The following is a 26,621-nucleotide window of genomic DNA, read 5'->3' as shown; positions in this document are numbered from 1 at the left end:
AATTTATAGGGCCTGATCACGTCGCGAGTTCCAGATCTGACGGAAATTTCTATTATGGTTGCAAATGTTTAAACAGCGAAGATTTTCATCACCAAATATCGCCTAGCCTGCACGGAGCGCGCTAAGGACGCACGGAATAGGTCGATGGCAATTGGGAATTAACAGGATTGGCCACTTCTAGTAGCCAATTGGTAAACCAAATCCAAACTCAGAGTTTCCCCTTTTTCGAGAAGTCAAACATCCAGTCAAAATGGTCCAAGTATGGGCCCAGTAAGGCCCAATAATTTGACGTCATATTATTCCAGCCGAAACGTTAGGTCGTGACATAGTTAAGTGCATATTTAAAGTTGATTTTCTCGAAAGCAAAGCCTCGTACGAAAACATTTTATTCCTCATTTTCGAATTATTTTTTTTACGCAGAATCACACCCTGTTCGGTTGTACCACCAGTTATACAGTTATGCAAGTGTTAATTAATTTTCAATTCAATCATCCTCACCTCGCTAACCAGTCATAGAGAACGCCTAAATTCGCGGTGCGGTGAAAACTGAAATAGTGATTTACGATCACTGCTAGCCTTCGGTTCTCGCCGCAAGTCTCATCGCGGACGCGGGCGAACAAAAATAATGGCTATAATTAGGTCACAGCGTATCAGTTTTCTAAAAGAAAAGAGAAACGCTAATTATAATGAAAGTGGCAGCAAGGTAGGAGTTATTTTTCCCTCGAACAAACATAAAAGTTTTCATGGAAATGAACGTCACAGAGGCGTTTCATATTCTGTCATCGATTTTTCTAAAGTGAACGAGAAACCTTCTTTTCTTGCCCCCTATACAGCGGTGCGCGCGCCTTTTCTTTACTGAACTTCTCTTTGGAATAAAAAGCTTCTGAATTAACTATGAATTTGTGGAGAAAAGTAAATACGCTGAATTATTTTATTAAAAGCATTCGACAACATGCTGTTGCACGGGCTTCATGTTTTCACGAAAATTTCTCTATTTTTCAGGAGCTGTAGATGTTCGCAAAAGACTTTTCAAACATTTGAAATTCTCGGAAGAATCGCAGAATCTCCGCTGAAACGTCATTCTTCTAAACTGCCTTTACGAAAACCCAAATATTCTCAAAAAATAGCAAATGTGACGACTGTATTGCAAACTTAGGATAATCTATTGCCCCAAACATTCTCAATAATCAGATCCTTCAGAGCAGAAGATCACTTTATATTCCTGTCAATTACAATACCAACTCTCGACACACAACTGTCCATGATTTTCCACGATTTTAAAATTACGCGCATGCTAAGAAAATCAAATATTCGAGTTCTCAAAAATAACAGATGTGGCGACCGTATTGTAAACTTAGGGTAATCTATTGCCTGGAACACTCTCGATGATCAGATTCTTCAGAACAATAGATCACTTTGTTCTCTTGTCAATTACAATACCTCGACGCACGATCTACGAAAATGAAATATTCGAGTTCTCAAAAATAGCAGACGTAAACTTGGAACGACCCATCGCCTGGAACACTCTCGATAATCACATTCTTCAGAGAAAACAGCAACTCGCACAATCACCGCATCCGTCTAATGAGCAACAACTATACATTCAACAGCGTACGAGAGAAAAAACGAAAGGGGAGGAGAAAAATGAAAGAAAACCAGGTTGAGAAAAAAAGGGGGAAAAAAAAGAGAACGAAAAAGAAAAGCACTCGTAGATTTGCTGGCCTTGTTTCCTGCTGTCGTTCGAGCGTAACAGCGCGCATTTAGGCCGTAAACGCGCGTGTAACAGAGCAGGATACAAGCTGCGTGCGGTGGCACGCGTTTCAGCCGAGTAATTGCGGAGCAGCTTCGGAATGACGCGATTATTATCGGATGTATCAGGTGTAATCAGCTCGTCGTGGCTGCCTTTCACCGTGTACTCCGATTCTATTCTTATTATACTACGCTCACGAGCGTGTTCACCAACGTGGCGACGAGACCATTCTTCACCATTTTTTGGCGCGAAATCGCGTAAACCACGTTTTGCGCTTTTCCGTGATAAGATGTGCTCGCGTATTTAACCCCGATTTGCGGAGTTCGATTACGAGGAAAGCTTGAGCGGAACACGAAAGCGAACGGGGAAAAGAAGTGGTTGCAAGGTGAGAAGAAGTTTGTGCAAATTTCTTTACACTCGGGTTATTCTTGCAATTCTTGCGAAAAAGGGAGTTAATGGGGTATAGTAAAAGTGACGAGGAAAGCTTGAGCGGAACACGAAAGCGAACGGGGAAAAGAAGTGGTTGCAAGGTGAGAAGTTTGTGCAAATTTCTTTACACTCGGGTTATTCTTGCAATTCTTGCGAAAAAGGGAATTAATGGGGTATAGTAAAAGTGGTCACTCATTTACGAAGAGTGTACCACCTGACTTTGCCACCTGAAATATTTTTGTTGTAATCAAAATTTATTTTGTTTTTTTTTTTTATAAATGTATTTCTGTTCGAATTAATGTAGTTTCATTCCGTTGCAAAGGGTTCACCCTCGATATTGCGTATCGATTCATTTGTTTATTGCTATACTGATGCATTATGTTGTAGTACTATTACATTATTTTCAGGAAATTTCTGTATAATAATTGTCGATCCTTGCTTCTCCCATCAAAATGTAAAATTGCAATCAACCACAACTTTTCTTCTCACGAATGAAAAGAAAATGGGTTATAGAGAATTAACGAGATAAGAAGGTTAACTTTGATGTTTTATGATTTATCTGCATACGATAGCAATTTCCAAGATACATTCAACGACCTGTAACACTAAGTTTTTCAAGACCAGTGAAGTTTTCGTGTAAACAAAGTTTTCTGTTCAACTTTTGACGTCGCTGCGAAGTAACATTCTGCTTAATTTCCGAGCCTTGAGAACGCTTCACTTGTTTACCAACGTGTTATAAGTGTCATGGACAATTTTAATTAGGCGCAAATATTCGCGGCAGATATTCAATATACTCGTCCTTGACTTCGATGCATTTTAAATGCGACCTTCGCGTGATTTGTGGTTAATGCGATTTTCGTTAATTTGGCGTTGAAATTTATTACAAAGTAACGAAACTTTCAGTAACCCTTCAGAGAACGACAAGTAATTCTTTGAATTTGTGTACGTTCGTAATTTACGTTCATGCGACGTGTCCATTATTTAACATATTTACAATACATTTTTCAACAACATTTCACATTTTATCTATGTTCTTCAGATAAATGCAACGACGGATCAAAACGAACCCGACACAAATAACGCGTATATTTATTGATTACACCATCCACGGGAAATATCTGTGCTGCATTGGACATGAATTTGATAAATATACCGCAGAAACTTCGCCAAACAGTATTTCACCGTTACAATTTCCTTTTTTCAAGCTTCCATTGTTTACAAATCTATTATCTAACTTTTCTTTGCAAACTGTATTCAGGTGGTGCAACTATAAATGCGATAATGGAATGCATTTCCGTGAAATTCGAAATGTCTCTTTTGAAATATTGCAATACACGTTGCAAGTTTTTTATCATTGCCATACCTTATTCAGATCCGAAAGTAATGAAATTTCAGATTTATTATTTTTCAGCACTTAAATACATTCGATAAAAAAAAAAAATTGTGCAGTGAAACTTTGAAATTAAAGATTCTTCTTTTGGTACAGCAAAGATGTTTAAGAGTTTTTCAGAGGAGGAATATGGAATTCATTGAAATAATCGATAATATGAAAAAAGAAGTGAAAATATGAAAAATGGGTCAAACCTATATATTAAAATTTAAATCTACAATGCGTTATCAAATTAATTGAAAATGCATTTGCATCGAATTTCAGTACCTGTGAGGGTATTATCCTTTTCTAAAATTATTATCGTGGATTTAGTGAACAATTGAAGATAACACACTCGTGTTTTAAAAATCTTCAAATTTTCGTATTTAAAAAATCTTCATATCTTGGTATTTGAAAAATTCGAAAATTTTCATATTTAAAAAAATCTCAAAATTTGCATATTTAAAAAATCTTCATATTTTCTGAAACTAATACACACACGTTTATACGTGTGCAATTACTAACACACGTAACATATACACTACCGGCCAAATGTTCGGAATCACTGTGCATTGCAAGTTACACAAAAATTTCCAGGAAAAATTAAGCAATTTTAAGAACTTTTTAACGAATTTTTTATAATTTATATTAATCGAAATGGGGTAAACTGCTATTGATCTCTACAACATCATTTCAAATCTATAAAAAATTAGCAAGAGATTCAATATTGGTGTAAATTGACAAGTGATTCCAGATTTTTGGCTGGTGGTGTACATGTCATTTCTCGAACGTTATCCATTTCTATATTACATTTCAACGTAATTAAAAAATACATTTCGTTTCGATATTTCCAATATGTGTCCTACGCTTTTAATTATACTCGACTATCGTTTAATCAGATGTCGTTGCATCGAGAAGGCAACCTGATCGAATCGATCATTATTTAAAATAGATGGAAATTGATAAATATAATGAACGTCCCGATACTTTTACCGACCCGTTCGATAACGTTTCACAGATAAAATTGTTACAATTCCCCAGAAAAATGATTGTAAAAACCGTGTGGCGCATTGCTGGTCGTTGGGAAAATCCTTCTAGCGAATGAAATTTTACCGTTTACCGGAATACGCGTGCTGAAAGTGCGCTTTCAACTGGCCTCCTTAATTTTTTCCGTTCGTTTTCTTAATTCTCCACGCTTCATCCTCGCAAATAGCTTCGTTCGCCTTTATTTGCAAGTAAGATGCGGCTAAATCCATTCTTAAATTGGTTTGCTATTTTTGACCGCAATTCCCCGCGAGTTTCACCCGTCGCCTTCAAACTATTACCCCGAGCACCCTCCTCGAATTCGCTAATTAACACGGTTTAATGTCTTTCGACCAGCGGTTGTATCGGTTTTCAAATGTCATCGGGCTAATGGTCGCGTCGCGTGAATTTTTCGAGAAGCAGCTGGCTAATTAATTTTCCACGCCAGGGTGCATGCGTTTCATACGCAGAATAATATTGCTTTAACGTTAATTGAACGCTTTTCCCTAGAATTCTACGTCCATTAAGTCCAGTCTTGTTATTTTTCATTTTATAATTGTTCAACTTGTAATCAATCATTAACGAAAATATTTCCTCAAATATTATAGTGTATTTTTTCTAAGAATTTTCTCTCTCAATCGATTTAGATTTTTTCCAGGAATGATCGAAACATTGTTGCGATATTAGATACTATTACCAAGGAACTACGAATACAGATACTTTCCGTGTACTTCGAACGTTGAATTGGGCAAATTGTAACATTCAAAGGGAAAGAAGGGAAAGACAAGAATTTTCCCCGTTGCGCAAGAAACGAAGTTGTCGGTGATATTCGCTTAATTATCTTGCGCATACATAGCCTCGCAAATTCGAACTTTTTGTACATGTAACCCGAGCGAAGAAGAAATTACACCGGCGTTATCTGTATCACTCTATTACATTATCTTTCTGAAATTTCCGTGCTCTTGGCTAATAAACTTTGCTGCAGGTGGAAATATAATTTGCTTACAATTCTTGAAATTGCCGGGGTATAATAGAAAAACGTCGATCCAATTCGTACAACGCAACGAGGCGAAATTTTGCCATTCTATTATAGCTTCGATCATTTACCTTAATTCTCGAAATGAAAGAGAAATTCGTGAAAATTTCAAAAAAGGAAAATGTAACAATTCAGAAAGAAACTTGCTTATTTCTACTTGGATTAATTACAGTTTAATTCACTTTCAGGAGTGTCTTGGAATTTCGATTATCATCGGAGGAAAATAGTGTCCACGTGAACGAGGACAAAACCTGGCGAGATTAGCGCTCTTAATAATACGTTTCTGTGACAATATTTTTCACGAGACACATTCCCCCCCATCGATCGACGTCGAACAATGTATCGCACGATATCGGCTCGCATTGAGTCTGACAATGGTCCTTTATCGAGGCCAATACTCTCCGCGAGTCGACTCATTCAGTTGAACCGACCTAAGAAGTTTCCCACTGACGCCACGTAAATATTTCATATCCACTCGGTCAACTGGAGACTTTTCTGATACCCGGCAAACACTTGTTTAGCACTTGGCCGTCGAAATTCTTTGTTACTTTTTAAGAGAATTTTTTTTCACCGAGAATACCGATGAAACTACTCTCGGTACATACCTTTCTGTACCTATGCGTTGAAACGATAAAAAAAGATACGGGTGTTAAGGATACTCCAACATGAAGACAAAAAATTCGAATATTGTAGTCAAGCATGTTATTAAATTCAAGATCTGGAAACCGGTGAACATTTGATGAGTATTTCAATGCTTGTTCGTTCCTAGTTAATAGTGACTGATGTATCGTAATCGTGACCACATGGACGCCAGTCGCAGCACTTGGACGAACTCTTGAAATATAATTGTTCTAATTGGTAGACACCCGTCTACCTGGCCATTGATAAATTGATAGACCTTCCGGGAGTATATGGTGCAATTAGTAGCACTCAGAATTTGAATCATTAGACGTGGCATGTCTTGTACCCACATAACCGCTCAAAATGCCTAACGAAGGAATCTTAGTAATACACATAGCAAAGTAGTCAAGAAATTAAAAGGTTTCTTACAACAATTCGAATCTACAACACTGACGACTCTTAGAACACCCTTACTCTACTTGTAAATCTGACTCTATCTAGAACACTCTGACGACTATTGCAACGCCTAAACTCTATCTGTAACACTCCTACTCCACCTGTGAATTCTACATCCAACACTTCAACTCTGTTCACAACATTCCTACCCTATGTGCAACTTTGACTCCCTCTGCAACACTCTGACGACTACATCTAACACTGGCTATATCTGCAAGGAAAAACTCTTCCTTCGCCTTCTTTCTCTACCAGCATATACCTACGCTATTTCGGGGATTGCCATTAAAAATGATCAACGCATCAGCGGGTCTCATGCGTCATCGAGGCTTTTCGCGATAAGCCTGGTCCCTATCGACCCCCGTTTTCTCTTTTACAACCTTCATCCTACGCCTGTGAAAACTACGTACAAAGGGGTACCACAATTTCTCCCGTATTTCTCTGAAAACAGACAGTACAGTGATCGTACAACGTCTATTATAAAATTTAACATACGTATCTTGGAACTTCGTGTACGCCTGTTATAATTACCTTTTACGAACGACTGAAAAGCTTAAAAATATATGACCGCACCTTGATCTTCAGACCTTTATCGGATGATTTTCTCACCGAAAGAACGTTTAATTCACCTCCCGGTTAAGGTAATAAAATTTCACGGGGTTTAAAATTACCTATGTCCCTTTATGACCCTACGACTCCATGACTTTCAGACTTGGCCCCTTCACCTCGAAATTACTTTACCACTTTTTTATAAAGCTCACCTCTCCTCTTCGAGCATGCTTGCTACATTTAGCAAGTATTACATTTAGCCACATTTCACGAGGTCCCACAGGAGAGCAAGTAACGAAATTTCAAACACACTAAATAAACACGATCCAAAACGAGACGTACAATAATTACTTCCTAATAATAAAACAAAAAGCAAAAAATAATTCAACGATACTAGAAACAAAATTGAAGCTCCACGTGCAACGCGGTAAACTGTAGAAAGAATATCGATAAGTAAGAATCAGAAAGAAAGAGGACGCGGAAGCGAAATACGAGGAGAATCCTCTTCTCCGGCGGAGAATAGATCTTTCACTCGCCTTAATCGCAACCCTCTTTACCCAAGAAACAATTTACTCCTTCATTTTCACGTTCTCGCTGTAACCGGCCTGCGTGAATTAGCCTGCGTGAATTAAATGACACACCGTAAATTCGCCGATTTATCTATCGCAGATTTTTTTTCTCGCCTGACGTGCACGCGTTCGTTACATACGAAACCGTCGCGACCGAACACCCACTCTGCGTGACTTTTAACCTCACCTATTTTCTACCACCCCCTATATTCCACCCTGCTGCATCGTTTCACACACGAATGATACGAATATCACGAATATCTCGAACGAGGAGAGCCGGAACGATGGAACTCGACTTTAATTTCTCTGAAAAGAATGCCGCGGTTCTCGCGCGGTGCTGACAGTTCTCTCTTCTTCTTCTTCGAATTCTGCGGGAATAATTATTTTCGATTCAGCAAGCACTACGGTGATGGCTTCCCTTCGTCGCTGGTAACATGCAGGGAGTTTGTGCGATTGAAATTAGATTTTAGTGGATATGTCAGTTCTTTCCTATTGGAAAGATATACAAAACGCACGTGTTGGAAATTTGATGCAAAATGTTGGATTCGAACCGAGAAAATGAATATTAATATTATATCCTAGACATGACGCGTCGTTTCTTCACCAAACCTCGACTGTACTTTCTTCTACATCGTGTTCTTTCTTTTACTGCTCGTTATTACGACTTCTTCCGACTGAGAGAGGTCTTCTGAAGATTTCCACCAGTACAAATAAAGAAACGAATAAAAGACGGCCCTTTAGGCAAGGTGTCTTTTGTATTTTTCCTTGTTTCTATGGTTTTTGTTGATGGATATGGATTGGTATGGATCTTACAGTGTTTTCTGATTCAAAAATTTCTTACACCGTGTAAGAATTTTTGAATATAATTTTTTGACCGTACACCAACTTTTGAATATTTCTTTAAAGTGTTTTTAAATGATCTCCGTTAATTGAATTGGCTATTTCATTATACAATACTTGAGAAAGGACGCGTCAGTTGAATTTTAAATTACCGCCATATATTACTAACATTATGTCATCCATTTAATAATGCTCTAGCGATGTTTAATTAATTTTAATAGAATCACTCGCACCACATCGTTTAATATTAACATTGTAAAATACATGACGCAGACATACTTAATCATATGATAAAATACCGTACACCTGTCGTCATTTTAGATGATTAAAATATATCATTCTGTATTATATCGCATCACTGCAAGTGGAGGAAGAACAGAGCGCGATACAATGACAGAGCTACGCTCGAAAACCCCTTCATAATTATCTCAACGACACTGAATTCAAACGAAATATTAATCACATAGATAATTAACTATTTGAAGAAAATTCAAAAACCCCAAAAAATCCATAAATTCACACGTGACGTTCGTTGCAGAGCGATGGAAAATCTTCCAAGTTCTGGAAAATCCAAAGGACATACACTACGTCCACCGCGATCGACGACAAAACACAACGAGAGGGACGCGTTCAAGTTGCACTTACATACATTCGCTCGATCATCGTGCAAACGTGCAAACTATTCCGTCCGCCAGAAGATTATTTCAAAGTAAAGGGGTTGTGGCCTGCAAGAACCCTTCTCGTTTCGCAAATATCCCGCTTGATTTTCCGGTTTCAAACGGCTGCCCCTGGCAGCTCGAGAGCCCGTGCCGGCGTTTCGAGCTCAAAGGATTTTTGGCAGTTCCGCGACCACCCGAATTCTCGCTCGCTCCCTTGGGAAACCGACGATGAAAACGGTCGAATGTTTGCGGCGTATTGTCCTGCGTTCCGGCCCGGCTGGTCCACGGGTCTGTTCGGGGCTTCATGCATCATTAAAAGATACTCGAAACGCACCGAATAACGAGATCTTCGCGCAGCAAGATCGACAAAAGAAACACTCGGTCCTTTTTGCGTGCAAACCGTTTCCTGGCTATTTGCGATCCCACAGGGCGATTCGTCACCGCTGCGAGCCCTTGCTCGAACTACAACCTGGGCTGTTTTAGACATTACTTCGATTGAAATCGAGGGATTTGTGGGAACGAGTGGACCGGGTCTCGAGAGGTTCGCCGGTTTCAGCATTTCTAAGTACTCGGTACAGTGTTTGCAACGAGAGTTCAGGAACAGTGAGATTTTTCGGAGACTTTTCTGAGAATTAAGGGTCGTTCGAGGGGTTAGATCACTCTTAAGGTTTGAAAATATCGAATTTTCTTTTGTTCTTTTGAATCGATAATTTACACTATTAAAAATGTCATTCAGATGGAGACAATACTGTTGGAGCTTTCGTCTGAAATAGAGGTTCCGCGATGCGGCTATCATTTGGTAAGAAAATGAAATGAAAAGTACTTTTATATTTTTTAAGAACGGTATAATAAAGTTCTTATGGCAAGTTTATAGCAACAGTCTCAACCACTGTTATAGGAATACTGTGCCGCACAATGTTGATTATTTTTCGTTAACGTGTGCCATAGTTAAAGGGTTAAATTTGTGGAAAAATGTATTTATTGGAAACTTGTTTAGTTTGAAACCGACTAATTTTTATACGAGAGGAATCGACAAGGAATTCAAATTTAGTTGTTGAAAATATATAAGTACGAATTATAGAATATTTCATTCCATATGAAAGTTACGATACGATCCAGTTAACCTATTTCAATGTAAATATAAATGAACATGCACAGAACGGTTAATCAATGATTTCCTACATATTGAACACCGTTGACCCCACTTTATCGATTTATCCAACCTGCGTATGTATTCCACGTTCTTCATACCGAACTAAATAATACATTCTGCCGGTTCAGAGAAATTAGCGAAATACCTGCAAAACAAATTAGTTAATCAAGTTACCCCTTTACGGCTGAACACATAACACTTACGAGTGGCGCCTGTAACTTAGAATTAAGGGAAACACCTGGGATTGTGAAACAGCGAGGAAGGTAAACTTCGCGCCGTTCGGAACGGTTTACGAGGAACGGTCGAAAAAGAAGGCATGAAAACCGGGGCCCGCGTTATTAAAATTCCCCCGGCGTTCTTTAATTGTCGCAAAAGTGTACGACGCCGGGTCTGAATTCAATTAACTTCGACATTTCATAAAAAACGAACGTTGTATAAGAAATTAAACGAAGCCTCGTTTCGACGCGCGTAAACTTTACGATTCTCTGCCAATACGGACGAAGAAAGAACGCGCGAGAGAATAAAATAGAAAAAGAGAGAGAGAGAGAGAGTAGGAGAGAGAGAGAGAGTAGGAGAGAGAGAGAGAGTAGGAGCGAGAGAAGAAGCAAAAGAAGGAGCATGAGAAGAGAGAGAGAAGGAGCGAGAGAAGAAGAGAGAGAAGGAGAAAGAGAAGAAACGAAAGAGGAGAGAGAAAGACGAGCGAGACAGAGAAGAGAGGAGAGAGAGAGTGTGAGAAAAGGAGCGAAAGAAGATAAAGAGGAGCTGTCGAGAGAAAGAAGGAGAGCAAGAGAGGAGCGAGAGAAGATAAAGAGAAGCTTTCGAGAGAAGGGAAGAGAGCGAAAGAGAAGAAAGACAAGCAGCAAGAGAGAAGCAAAGAAAGAACGAGAGAGAGAAGCAGAAAGAGACAGGGAGAAGAGGGAAATAGGGGTAACTATGTTCTAATTAAAGCGTACAAAATTGCATTGTGTACCAGGGCAGTCGGTCGCGTTGCGGATAGTTTACCAGCCGCCTTTAAAAGTTCCGATAACTTCCATCGCGCGGCTCACAATTCCATCTCTGCAATTTAAATGGTAAGTTAGTTGGACCTCGAAACAGCTCCTTGTATTTCCGTAACGAGCAAGTTTGCGCCGCTATTAAATAAGGCCTTAATGATCGCTCGCGACACGCACCTCTTCTTTCTACGTTTTCCTTCCCCCGGCCGAGTGGGAATTTTTGCCAGGCACCAAAAGCTTCTCTCTCTCCCCGGACGTCTCTACCGCGCCTGGTCTAATTTCGAATTGAACGACTCAACTATTTAATTCGTTGCAATTAAGTGAGGGAGTCGAAAGCGTGGCGAGGAAGGAAAGAGATTCACGTTGAAGAACCGTGTTCTAAGTGAATACCGGTAGAGTTAGGTATATACGCGTCACGGATTTGCCATTTACATCTTTCCCCGGGAAAGATTCTTTACAGCTCCAAGACGGTTTTTCGTTTTCCACGGTGGAAAAGGGCACGTAAAGTTCTTCACTTTCTGGATGCTACGGGAGGAAAGGTCGTGCACAACCTAGAAGAGGAGAAGATGGATACGTAGCGAAACATTGGAAAAAGTAATTTAGATAATCTCGGACGACGAAGATGTATGAATGTAAAAATAGCGGTAATTTCGAAACCTGCAGGTTGTTCGAGCTATTGCTGTTTTTATGCTCTCTACAACTTGGAAAATATGGCAATGTTTGTTAACGGATGTAACGAGAAATTTGATAAGTGAAAGTTTGAGAACCTTTAAAATTTTCTTACAGAGAAAAGCTCATAGTACCACGAAAGAAATTCCTTCAAACCAGAATGCACGTTCTGTGTACGCTGTAAAGCGTACATTATTGAGCGTACACACAGTTACACGGAATGTTAGCCCACTTCTCCTGTGATAAAACGAAACAGATGCTATCAGCCAGCTCGTGAAAATTTGAAACATTTAAAAGTCGAAAGTCGGATAATATCTATTAGATATTTCCTACCTCATGCTCAGTACGAGCCCACTCTACTTTCGGTTCCAAGTGTTTCTGACAAAATATTCCTACAAATAGTACATACAACAAAGTGAGAAATGTTTAACCCCTTAACTTATAACCACGTGTCATACTCGTGGCAGAAATTTTAGACAAGATGCGTTTCAATTTGCAAGACTGAGGATTGCTAAATGTTATTAACCCGTAACAGGTCAGCTTTCGTTACCTGACACAGTAGTGAAACAGAAAATGGCTGACGCTTAGATGCATAGTCAGAAAAGAAATCATAGGTTAAGGGGCTAAAACGAACCATCGCGACACTCAGCTGTAGAACACACTGCACACCTAAAGAAACATTATCGAAAAATTAACGACAGATCGATCGCAAAAACGCAGCCGGGAGAGGTAGGACTGGCAGAAATGTGTGCGCGTTAAACTGCAATAAAGCACGGAACTTTTTCCATTTGCCGTGCCATCATGGCCCGAAAGCAATCAAATGGACGGTGGCCATTTGCGTAACTCACGATCATTCTCCGGTGTGTAGGAGCCCCGTATCTCGCGAAAATCATAGCCGATCGACGATCAGAATTCGCGCGCTCGTAGACGGCCCGCGGTGGCTCTCGCCTCTTAGCTTTTAATAAAACGAAACACCCGTGGGTGATATCGCCGGGCTGTGGAAACTATCGTAAAAAGCTGGACGAAGCGAAAGGTGCTCCTTTTTTGCGGCCGGGCACAATGATAGCCCGGTCGTGTAATCCGGCGACAGTTTGATCGGAAAACCGACTGGGGCCACGTGCTCGTTATAGATTGATAACAGGCCGAAACGAATTACTGCAATCCTCGATCGTTTGGCCGCGATTAATATCCGATTCATAACGGGCCACGAGGGAGCACGAGGCAGCAGCATCAGAGTCGCGTCGTTCGCGGATTGCGGATTGCAGAAATCGTATCACGCCGTGAACGCTCGAGAATTCACCGAGTGATTGCCGTGGCCTCGTCACCAGAAACCGATTGCACCACCACGCTTTTCATTCGGCTTGTCGCGCGATTGCTTTCTGATTCCACGGCATCCGAGATTCCGCTATTTTTACGCTAGCGGATTAGCGCGACGACGCCTCAGAACAGAGCTTTCTCCGTAACGCGAGAACAAATTCCTGGTGTTCTCCCCCGGAGTTTCAGTCGATAGAGATGGTTTTAGAGGAGAGAGAGAGAGAGAGAGAAGTGAAGGGATCGATAAGATCTGGGAATATTCGACTGAAGCTTCTGACACTCGGATAAGTGAGTCTGAGAGAATAGAACCGTTTCCAAGGTTATTTTACGAGCGGAATTTCTTCAAACGCACCGTCAGTGTCTTGTAAAATTACTCGAGAAACGAGTAGACACTTTCGTATTAAGCACTTAGAACTGCACCAAGAAATTACTGTGATTCTTGTGAAAATTAATAGAAAATGATTGTTTTCACTGATACAAAAATATTCGTATTTCATGGCTACAGTAGGTTTCCTAATAATTATGAACAGCAGTGTAGCTCTTTAGTTACCGCAATTAGTAAAAGGAAGATTCTTTTGTACAACATAAACAGTGGAAGCAAGTATATTTCGAAACACAATACAAACGATTAACCCTAAAGCGGTCTTCGGGTCTTTTTTAACCCACCGCCTTTTTAGTAATTTTTGCTGTTATCAAGTTTACATTCCTTAACATTATTTTAAACGTTTATTGTCTAGGTTCATATGTCGCGTTGGAAACAAAAATTATTACACATAAGGTCTTAGGTCCTTTTTCACCCGAAAGTCTTAAGTGTACAGTCAAAACGAAGACCGCTCTAGGGTTAACAATGGTATCTACTACGTCCTTAGAGAATTTGGAAGTCTCGTTAATTGAGTTCCTTAGAAGCCAAAGTGACAAACTCCATAAAACGAAATTAATTAAATTTGTCTCATTTATGAAAACTTAAGCACCAAGCATGCGATTCGATACTAAAATTGGAAGAATATGAGAAAGTGGAGTTAATAATTTTCGCTTCTGAGTGGCTCAATTAATTAGCAGTCTTTGAATTCGAAAATTCCCAAGTCTTCAGGTTACTCTCCCGCCGCTAATTGCAAAGCTGCCAATATTTCGAATTATGTCTCGATACTAATTCTAAAATAAAGGCTTCCAAGAGTTCTACATCGTCTCCTGATGGATATTAATAAAACCAAGGATTCTAAAGACTCCGTATAATAACTGAACCAGCATTTCCAAACCAGAATTCTGAGGATCTTTACACCAACCCCTCGAGTACCATTTTCAAGAACTTCCTGGGCATAAAACTTTGTTACCACTGTCTCTAGACCATCTTCCAAACTGCAATCCGATGGCATTTCCATATTCTGTCAACCAGCGCATCGTTTCTAATGAGAAAATTCATCATTCTCGATGAATTTCTTGCAACAAACGTCGAACACACGTACGGCATGACAAAAAAGACGCAAACACTTATGCAAAACCGTAACTTTCATTAGTAATACGATGTATTCTATCTCTGAAAACAATTGCAGTTCTCGACTCGTTTAATCTGCGAAGATTGCAATTAATACAAATTCGACGCGACATTATTTCATTACGTTAAAACACAATCTCTTCACAATCAAATTACTAATCGATCAGAGAAACTTCGTCTCTCCGTCCTCGCTCGTCAGTTATTTCATGCTGCGTTTGTTTACACTGGGGGAAAAAAAACGTACCTACTTGTCGCGATGCGAAATCGTATAATTTAAAAGGTTTCTGAAAAATTGACGATTTTTCGTGAAAATGAATTCTACTAATGGAACGTGTTACCGTACTACTTATTACAGACGAGAAAAAAAGCATCATTTTTACAACGAAAGCAATCACAAATGTTCCTCTAATTTCCCAACGAATATTCCTATATTTCTCGTGAAATTCAATTACGTTCCCCATTTCCATCGGCGATTTTCTGTTACTTTTTGATTCCATCCGAGCTTTTGCGGAAAATGCTTTAAAGCCGAACAACGTGTGTTTGTGATACGCTAAACCGATAAAGGAAATTCGCTCGCGCAGTGCAAACGCCTTGCAGAGGATTCGTAGTTTTTTAAATGGCAGCGAAAGGAACGGGGAGGGAGGGAAATATCGAAAACAGGGAAAAAGTCAATTTGGATATTCACTTGGTGCACGAGATCCCTGAAACGTTGATAGAAAAAAAACATTTCCCGAAGTGGCGATACATGTTTTACCTTTTCGATTGCTTCAACACTTCGATCCGCCGGTTTCCCGACCGAACTGAAACCTCTTCCTCATTTTAATCGGCTTGGCTGTACTTGCAATGTAAATCTTCAAACGTTGATGAAATTTAAGACGTTTAATTCGGGATATGCGTTTTTCGTACTGTTTAAATCCGACGCACTTTATTTGCTATACGATATAATTTTAACATAATTTTATGAAAACGTTAACAATTATGCTGAAAAAAAGATCTGACAGTAGATTATGCAAAGTCCAATGATCAAAGCTCAGAAGAGATTTCTCATAGAAATATTCAAATTCTCGAAAGCAGAATTCTGAAAAAGTAACATCTCAGCAATAGTATAAAATATTCAAGTTCTCAAAAATAGCACATGTTTCGACAATATCGCAAATTTAGGAGACAATCCGTTGTCCCCAGGAATACAGAAAAGTATCGCACAATTTGAATATCTGACGCATAGAAATGTGTTAGATTTTATTTCCAAAGGTTCCCTATATTTAGTTCCTGAACATCCATGCAGCTTCTTTGTGCCCAAAGGTGCAATGTACTTATTCCTTAGAATTCGGTGCATTTCTTCGCTAAACTACAACCTGCTCAGTTCCTAAAGTTCGACGCATTCCCCCTCTAAAGTACAGAATGCATTCCTTTTAAAGTTCAACGCGTTTCCTCTCCAAAGTGCAGATCGTTTTCCTTTCAACACGTTACTTTTCCAAATCCTATCATTTCTGTTTAATATCACTATCGTTCCTCCCCCCCCCCCCCAAATAGCATTAAATCGCTCAGTCGTTTCTCTCGAAGTAAGCTCTATCCCAAAATGTCTACTCTTCCCGGAACCTCGTTACACATTCCGCCTTAAACTTCAATGCGTTTCATTTCTGAACGTCGTTACCGCTTTCTAAACTTCTTTCGTAAGCTTTATCACAGTTACCTATTTTCTTCTATAGATTACCGCGAATTTCCTTTCCAGAGCACCCTACACGCTCCCCTTCAAAATTCATCTTCCCAAACCTTGAACTTTCTCGCAATTTTCAACCTTCGTTAAACACCTCTCCTTGGAATTCACAGCACTTCTTTTCAATAACCCTGCGCGAGGCTCCTAAGCAAGAAAAAGAAACAATCAACGCGTCTCTCAGTTCTCTTCCCCGAACTTCCGAATCATCACTCCCAAAATCCTCACTTCTTCCCCGAACTTTCCTCCAAGAATTCCTCTCGATAAACTGCCAAAACTCGAGACGAACGCCTCCTGGGGAAACGCGAGAATTCCCCGTCGGCCCTGACCTGATCGTTTATCGATCGAAATTTGAATAAATGCGCAACCAGGTCCCCGATAATGAGAACAAAGTGCTTCCGTGCCGGTGTGTTACGACAAAAAGTCGCTGTGACTGGTCGGCGAGTCGCGAACGATTAGAATAAAGGGGGGGAGAAAAGAGCCGGCAGTAGTCGATAAGGGTGTCGCACGAAACTCAACCCTCGAGAGAGTAATATGTACAGCCTAGAGCGAAAAAGCACACACGATTAATCGATCGATAAACGACGGCTGATACAATTCGCGGACTCATTGAAATTACACCTGAGAAACTAATCGTGTCGTGGCATACTTCTATTTTTTTCCTCCTTTCTTTCGCTAATCTAACCGGTACATCGCTTTTTTTCTTCTCGATATTACGAACACCCAATGGTTCGCTCGATTGTTTCAAGCTCACGGTCGCGCCGCGACATGAATGTGCATTTCGAGCAGCGCGGTATAATAATTGGAAAAAAGAACCGAGGACTGAGGGAGAAGAGAAAAAAAAATCATATCGTTAAGATCACTCTCTATCTGCATTTCTTGAACGAGTCACGTTTATCCACGGACAGAACGTGGAATTAATTGATTATTACCTCGAATTTATCGCGCTCCATTTAGTCGTGTGCTCCCGATGGAAACGAACTCGATGACACTTTCGTGAGCGGGGAGGGTGGAGATGGGAGATGTAACCGAGCGATCAGATAACTGTTTCGCAGAGAAACGTGGGACTGGTGGTATTGAAGTGGCTGCTTGCTCCGATTCGACTCTCTCGTATCGAGAATAAACGTTCGTTCCGTTTTTCTTTTGTGGCGAAGCGAGAGACAGGTTTTGCCGCGAGCTTGCGGAACGACCGACCACCGGGGGGAAAAATATAATACACGGTTCAGAGTAACCTTCGACGAACGGATAACAAATAATTACGCGACAGTTTTTATTTATAAGCGAGTATTTAAAAAGTGTATCTACCGATTAATTAAATCTTACATTCTTCGTTGCACCGCTGTCGAACGACAAAAACGGAGGGAAACTAATTTCCTGTTACATAATATATACAAGAACGTCGGGAATAATTAATTTCCTCGTTAAAATCCCTCCGTCGATAAAAGGAGAATTAACAAGAGGTACATTAAACGAGCTTATTACGAGACGTGATTTAACAAACATCTCCGAGTGGATCGTAAGCGACACAGTTCCCCTTTCGTGTTCCCCTTTTAACGAAAGAAAAGAAAGAGAAAAAAAGGAATGAACGAGAGGGAGAGAAAAAGGGAGAGAGAGGGAGGGGAGCTAGAAATTCTCGTTTTCTGCTGGTTCTTATTAAGGTCGAACGTCGGAACTACGGAGCTGTATCAGAGTTTCAGGCCCTAATTGTCATGGAGGACAACAGCGGCCTGGTTTTTCCACGTTTTAATGTCTTTAATTCAGTTGAAACGGGTGAATCGAGCGGTCCGGAAATTTTTCTGTCCATTGTCTGCCCCTGTGGATCCCGAAAACGTTGCTTTATGGCCGGACTTTCAAGAGTCACGTCCCCCGGTATGCGATGATTTACGGGGGCGGACGCGATTACCGAAAGAGAAAAACTTCCCTCAAAGGATGTTCCGAAAGGTCTGTGCACCGTCTGAAACGAAGATATCGAACTCGAGCAAGCGGAAACGCCGATGTTTCTATCATCAAACACGTAACGCGCGACGATGGTGGAAGGAGAAGAGAGAGAGGGGGCAGAGAAAAAAAAGAGGGAAGACGAACCGTATTGCATTTTGCAGTTGAACTGCTGCAGAATGAAAGAGGACAAATGCTCGTAAACGTTCCCGGGAAATGTTCGGAATTTCAGCTGTTCGATTACGACACTTCTTACGACTACGATGACGGAAAAAGAATTTTTATGCCCACCGGCAACGACGGAAACCCGAGGGGGAAATTTTTATACGCGTACTACGATACGGGGGAAGTTCGAGTGTTTTGGAGAGTTGTACGATGTAAGTAGGGATAAATAAGAAAGACGCCAGGTACTCTGTCGGTGTTTCGTGAGATTCTGTAATTTACAACTTGAATGAATAGCAAGAGAAATGTACGGAATTCTGAAGGACGTATGTGCGACACTTTACGTGTTTCATCTGTGCGTTTGTGAATTGACACGAAGAAATACTTTTTTATTTATTAGGTCATTCTGTAAGTTCGTGCCGAGAGCGAAAAATAATTTAACGAAAATCCAAGGAAATTCTGTAGCGATAACATGAAAATATAAGAGATAGTTGTGGAATGAGGAGGCGCTTACATTTTTTTCTTTTTTTTAAATTTGAAGGTTCGTTGAAAATACTGATCTAAAATATAAAATTCGACACGAACTTATGGAATGATCTAATAATACAATTGGTGAAAATGAAGATTTTTCGACTGAAGAGCATCGAAATGCATGTTGACTGAGAATTCTGGTTGTAAGCCAATAAAGAATGAATTATTAGTAATTAAAATTCGTCGAATTTTTGTGCAATTACAGTAGTTCGTTTGTTTTATATTCGATTGGACACACAGAGTTAAGTAACTCACGAGACTAGGTGACATTTTTGTATCGTAGCCAGCATCTGCATTCTTCTAGTATTACTAGGTTGTTAAATTTAACAAAGCTATTACGTGAACATTTCAAACATCTCGGTTTTCAATATCAATGCTAGCTTTCGCAATCGCTTCCTAACAATTCATTTATTAATTTCCAAAATTAGAATACGTTCGTATGTTATTAGAAAATATTCGTCATCGTCAAACAAAGGAGACTAAAAAATCCAAAACAGAAGGTGTAGAAAAAACAGCGAAACCATCGTGCCTTCAACTTCATTCTACATTCTGCGCTGGATGTCAGATACAATCTACGAAGAGAGTAGAATAGAACGAAGGAAATGAAACGAAGTCTCGCGAACAGTTCGCGTAGCTATCAAGCGAAATTTGTAACGTAACATGAAATCAACAGCTTCCATTCATTCCCATGAATATTAAACAACCCTGTATTCTTGAACTGGCATTTTAAACCATTCTACATGCTTCACATTTACCACCGCGAAACTTGTCCGTTCTTCTTCATTCGTCGTCATCTGAGAATAATTCATCCCTTCCTGTTACCGTTTACAAAACCATCCTTTTTTCGCCCGAAACTTCCTCGCTACACAAAGAATCTGAAATATACCCAACGAGTAAAAAAGGTATCAAACATTCACAGGCTCATTTCCCCCAGAAAACGACACAATGTCCCGTTAATTATTAACGAATTACCAAACAGCAGAGCAGGAGATTTCTGAGAGAGAGAGAGAGAGAGAAGGACGGACGGGCTCAAAGAGAGTTGGAAGCGAGCGTTTAACCGTCCTATGCCAGAAAGAAAGGACGCGTCCCCGAGTGGAGAAAGAATTCCAGTCGGTGCACTTCAGTCCTTAAACGAGATTGGTTGCTCTCAACAGAAGCCACCTTCCTGTGGTCGTCTGCTTCGAGTGAGATGAAGGAGCGAACGGAGGAGCAGCAGCCTGCCTAATTGCCCAATGCTGACATAAACCGCTTCCCTTCCATCGCACGGCCGCCACTACGAGCTTCCTCGATGTCTTCCAAGAGGTGCACAGCCAGGCCACTTTCTCGATGTCATCGACGGTAGTCAATCAAGAGCCATAGACGACGAATTATAATATGGGAATCGTCTGTGCTACGCTCGATCCACTTTTCACCGTGAATTTCGCGGAACGTTCTAGCGGGAACGGCGGAGGAAAGTTTGCACCGGTTATTTTCCGTTCTTCCTACGGCCGAGACGTGTCACTGGTGACATTAAGCTACTTTAACGCGTAGCTGAATATTTCGCGACGAATATCGACGTTGACGCGGGATTAGTATCACGTTTTCAAGTGCTTCGCGCGTGAAAGTAGCTCCACAGAGTACTTTGACGTCTACAACTTCTCGTTGTTTGTCACTTCTAGATGTGTCGAATCTCCATTTTCTTTAGAGGTAGCGACATTAATTGTCGAGTGTTTGGTAACTCTGGAGAAATAAGATTTCTTCAACTATCAAATTTGCAAATTTTACTAAGGCATGAGACATTTTTCCAAGTCCTTCAAAAGAAGAAAGTTTAGATGTTGGGACTTTAACCCTTATGATTTTCAAGGCTACAATGTCACTGGCCAGCTGTTTTAACACCATATCACAGTCAAAGAGAAGAGAGCTTCTCTCTTTCTACTATTTTCACTCAAGGCACCTACGTTTCTTCTAAATCCACTGCACACACGCAACGAACTTCCAGTTCGACGATACCACCCCGACTCTATCGACGCACGAAATCAGACGCTCATCCAGACAGTATTCTTCGATTGCATCGAAACGCTACGCAATCACGAGAGATTCGCAAATATTCCATGCTCTCTTACTACCTAAAAAAGAAAAGGGTCCAAATTCGAGGCGCTCACGTTTCGATTCAAATCCAATCGATCGACACGAAGGGCGGGAAGGGAAACCGAAAGAAAAGCATACTAGGGGAGGAAAAAAATGAAAAGCAAGAACGAACTGAAAAAGAAAAGGAAAGAAAGGAAAAGGAATTGAAGCACGCACGTTCGGTGAATCTCACCGTTGCAAGGCTCGAAAAGCCCTCCAGGAACCCATCCATTCACCGATTCGGGTATTATAATTCAAATTGTGCGCATAGCCCGCGAGCGTCTAATTTAGACGATGCATTGTGAGCCCCGATAGAACGCGATTCACGCGTATCGTGGGTTCAATTAAATACAGGTAGAATAGCCCTCACGGCGAAACCAAGGCGGTTGGTGGTGGACGGCGAGCGTGCAATAAAGTTACTCATAATCCGTTACACCGTGTGCTGGACAGGATGAACGAGTTTTCCAGCTCGAAAGTGTGTAGAACGGGGGACAAAGAACGGGGGGAGGGAGAAAAAACCGAAAGAAAGAGAGAGAGAGAGAGCAAAAAAAGAAAGAAAGAAGAGATCGAATTTTCGCGGTCGGTATTGCGCGTGTTACGTCATTCCATTTGGAAATTAGGGAAATGACGGTGTACGAGCGTGCGCGCCTAGCACGCCGCGAGAAGCCTCGAATATGCAGATACGAATTAGCGGTCCCGGTGCTATTTTCACATCTGCGAAATGCAGATGCAGCGTCAGAGAGGCGTTGGCGCCGCTCCAAATCTTCTCCTGCACCCGGCTGCATGGCTTGCACACGCGTGCGCACCACCTTCGAGCGACGGTGCGTGTTGTTTTCGTGGCGTCCGCCGAGTAACCCGAAACGAGTCTCTGTTCTCTCTTTCGAAAAAGTGCCTGGAGAGCCCTTTTAACGCCGTTGGATCTCGCCCTGTGAACTCTGACAGACTCTGTGCTCCGAAGTGGTTTTTTTTTTGTTTCCCTCCCCCCTGCGCTCCTCTTTCTTTTTCTTTCGTTTTCTCCCTTTTTCTTGTCCTCTTTCTCTTTTATTCACGAGGGGGTGTAGGAAAGATGGAGAGACAGAGGGAGAGAGAGAGAGAGAGAGAATGGTAAAGAGAACGGGTGGTTAGGTGGAACGACTTTTGATTGGATGGATATGTAGGAGTAACAGCGTGAGTTCTCTTGTTTGGAAGAAGTCAGAGTATTCTTAGCCGGATTATAGCTCGAGATGATATTAGGTTGCAGCCAATTGGAATTTCATTCGAGTTAATACAAATTCGGTGAAATTGTATGATAAGTTTCTGTGATTAAGTTGTATGATTGCAATTTACGATGATTAGAGAGTTCAAGGGGAGAGAATTAACGTTACAATATATAATCATAACAGAATTTTCATTCCATTTGATGCAAACTAGTCAGAGGAATAAGAGTGAGGTACTAATTTAAGAGAAGAGATGCAATTGTATTATTCCATAATTATTTTTATCGCGAATTTTATGTGAATTTTTCTAACTTGAATAGAATAACTCGATCTCTTGCTTGTCAAAGCATCAGCAGCTTCTTATCAAAATTTTAGTTCACTAGAAGAGCAAGTGGAAAATCAAAGACTCTCATTGTATTATTTTCTGTGACCCACATTATGCTCTTGGAACACACTGTACATCGGAACATTTGAGTCAGCCGAGTGTATATATACACTTTAACAGCATCGCAAATTATGAGAAACTTTGCTATAAATACGAAATTGTTAGAAGACGACATTGAATGTATCCTTCCAGCTTTCTTCTCTAAGAAAATCACGTGATTAATTTTAAAGCACAATGCCCCTCTGCAACGAAACAATTTTTAACGTTCCACTTGAAAAATCTCGGTCAGTCTAATTCTCCGCTCGTTGCTATTGCATGTCGCGTGAAGAACCAGCCTTTTATACCCCGTTAATTGAGTATTTAATTTTTATTAATACCGCTGAAGGTTTCATTCATACCGGCCGACACCTGCTTATTTCCAAATTCCTGGCACTAACTGCAATATACTTATCGCGTGAATCGTGACATTTGGCACGCGAGTTTCGCGAAACAACAATTGAAGTGTCGCTTTACTCGAGTCGGCGAATTAAAACGTGAACGCGAGTAAGAAATAAATCCAAGAAATTATTGGTAATTATCTGAATTACCTAGATTTGACTGAAAACCCAATCAGAAGTAGAAAACTTAATTTTAAACATGATATACAAGGTTATTCGTGGTTCTGGGGCCAAATGGGGCCTACGGCGGATTTTAATGTGTAACGTGGATGACACGGTAAATTTTTAACCACGGCTGCGAAATTTGGTACTTTGACCGTATCGTTTTAAAATTCGCTGTATTAAACTAAGGTGGAAGTGCACCAGAAGGCTCCAACAGTATAGTACTAGCAAATTTTCAAAACGCCTACAGGTGCCAATAGTAATGAAAGGGTTAAGGGACAAATTAAAATGGGTTTTCGCGTTTCTTTTTATGTATCAATATATTAATACGTCCAATGTAATGTTGTATGTGATTATGTGTTCGATACAACTTGGGCTAAATATTAAATAGAAAGGGCTAGTATATTAACCCTTTCGCGACGGCGGAACTAGCCATCGGTACGCCACTAACGAACGGGTCGTCGTGCCATTAGTGCACGCCATACACATTAAGAGTATCTCTTGTTTTTTCAAATCTTAGAGGATTTCGTTGGAACAGCAGAGGACTTAAGGGTGTATCGGACAGAGGGAATGTCGTTGAGGCCTTGTTCTGTATTTTAAAATAAATCTTCACTTTGAGTTGTGAGGCGCGGAGCCAATGCGACGCGCTTAGTGGATGCCGGATATAACCGGCGCTAGTCGCGAAAGGGTTAAATAAAATTATGAAATTGAATACGATACCAATCAGTACATAGAGGGTCGGATTTAAAGACTCCGCGGAGACGAATCGCGGGCCGCGAGTTGCCCACATGTGGTATATACGGTGTCGAATAATTTACTGTTTCAAAATTTTCACACAGTCCAACATACGAGAAGAAAATTTTTCTTACACTTTACCAAATTTTACAGCATGGCTTCGAGGATTTCGTCTGTGAAGAAACCACGGTACAATTAGTTTCACGAACTCGCCGTGAAACCCTTGAATTTGAAATAAATCTCCTGACGCTGTTTGAGCACAATGGACTTTATGGTGCTTCTTCTCTTATCCAACAGCGTGCATTGACGTTGATCCCTTAACGTTACACGTTGATGCACTGTTTTACGTTCACGTCGTAGCCGCCCCCGGACCTGACAGTGCTTTAAAACGTTTCGCAGCGAGGTTCTTCGTTGTTTGAAAAGCGAATCAACATCAAAACCGCTCTGCTGATCGGTGAAATATTAAAGTCGAGCAGCTAGAAGGCTAGCCTCATCGGTTCGATAGAAGCGGCAACATTTCTCGCGAGTCGCGCAACGTTGATTATGCAACAACGATAAATAGAGCTGAAATTATTTGAATAATAATTTAATATTGATGATTCGAGCATCAATATTTAAATATTCCGACTGTTTGTGTATTATTGCCGAAATGCAACGGCGTTTGCATATTTCCGGTGCCCGAATAACGTAAATATTAGCGCTGCAAACGTTGTTTGTTACGCGTGGCATTTATAATTACTTTCAAATGCTTCAATTCCCTATTCACGTCGATTGTTCCGAACGAGAGGATCTTTTACGAAAGTTAATTGATATTTTTCAATTCAGCATGAAGCACGATTACGTTCAGTTAAACTTTCCATTAGTATTCATTCTATGTTTTATTGATAAAAATCAGTTAGCTTATTAGATTGCTTAATGTAGGAAATTACAGGAAATAATGAAAATCAATATGGAATAATTCACTTAATTCTCCAAGGGAAAAATAATTCAGTATTATTCAATTAATTATTAAACACATCTCTTTTACATCTCTTCCATTAGCATTTAAAACGCTGCTCGACTGTTTCTTTCCTCTATATTATTGGTAAACATCAATTACCTCGTTGCATTGCTTAATCTATCAAATTACAAATAAAATAACAATGAAACAAATGAAAAACAATTTAACATCGTTCAATTAATTATCAAACATCTCTTTCACATCTACTCCATTACCGTTTAAAAACGTTGCTTTCTTATAAACCGTGTTTGCTTTTATCCCATTAGCATGATCCAGGCACGTGGATCTATACTCACGAGAAATAATCAAAGAGCTTATTTATACCGTGCACCGATGACGACAGTCGCCTTTTCACGAAACGACGCAACCGACGGTGGCTCAAGGCGGAATTTACGAGAGGCATACATCCTACGCTTTATATCCTCTAGAAAATTTCACGTCGGTGTATCTCGTGGAAAATCTATTAATAAAAGATCCTCTTAATTTCTTAAATCCCTCCACGTTGCAATTCCCCTCGCTTAACCTTCTCTAATTAACTGTTTTAGGGTAAGCACCCACGAAATTAGGGGTGTTGAGGCGCTTTAGGGTTAATCGAACAGCGATTGCATATTGCTCAAGCCGGAATTACAAGCGACGATACCCGGCTTACACGCAGAGACGTCGTAACCTCGCCCCGACGACAGAGATGTCGGTCTCTAGTCGACGATATCTGAGGCAAATCCAACTATAAATATACGAATGTATGACTCTTCAGTGGAATCGACATCGCGCTGCCGTTATGCCGGATTCTTCGGGGACCAAGCACCCGCTTACGATTCGATCCCTCCCCAAATACGCTCTGATTATGTCTGACGTTCGGCTACACGTTCAACGGTGCAGGCTCGTGTTGCGTCCCCGCGATACGAACGAGCCTGGTTTGCTCGATAAAATCGAAATTTCACCGACGAACCCCGTGTTGCATTTATGCAGAAGACAGAGGGAACGTTGAAACATTTTTGCGGATTGAAACGAACTGGTCGGAGGGAAGAAGAACGAGAAGGTATTTGGAAATGTTAAGAAGATTTTTCGAATTAAGTGCAGATTTCTGAGTAGGCGTAGGTAGATATGTATCGTCGAAAGAGGTGAAATCGATTTTGCCACACATTCTATACCGTCACAGTTTCTTCAATTAGAAACGACGTCTGAATATATGATAAATTCTTATTTCAGTGAAGTTGCTTTAGTCAGATTTTAGGGAATCAATGTTCTAAAGTAAGTTTCTTTCTTCGTGTTTACTTCTTTATCGTGTAATCGATCGAAGCTGAATGTTAATCCTCTCGTTGCAGAGGATTTTAGTAAAG

This window comes from Habropoda laboriosa, unplaced genomic scaffold (assembly GCF_001263275.1).
Source record: "Habropoda laboriosa isolate 0110345459 unplaced genomic scaffold, ASM126327v1 scaffold69, whole genome shotgun sequence".
NCBI classification, from domain to species: Eukaryota; Metazoa; Arthropoda; class Insecta; order Hymenoptera; family Apidae; genus Habropoda; species Habropoda laboriosa.
The sequence above is the reverse complement of the archived record's forward strand: the minus strand, read 5'-3'. Positions refer to the sequence as shown.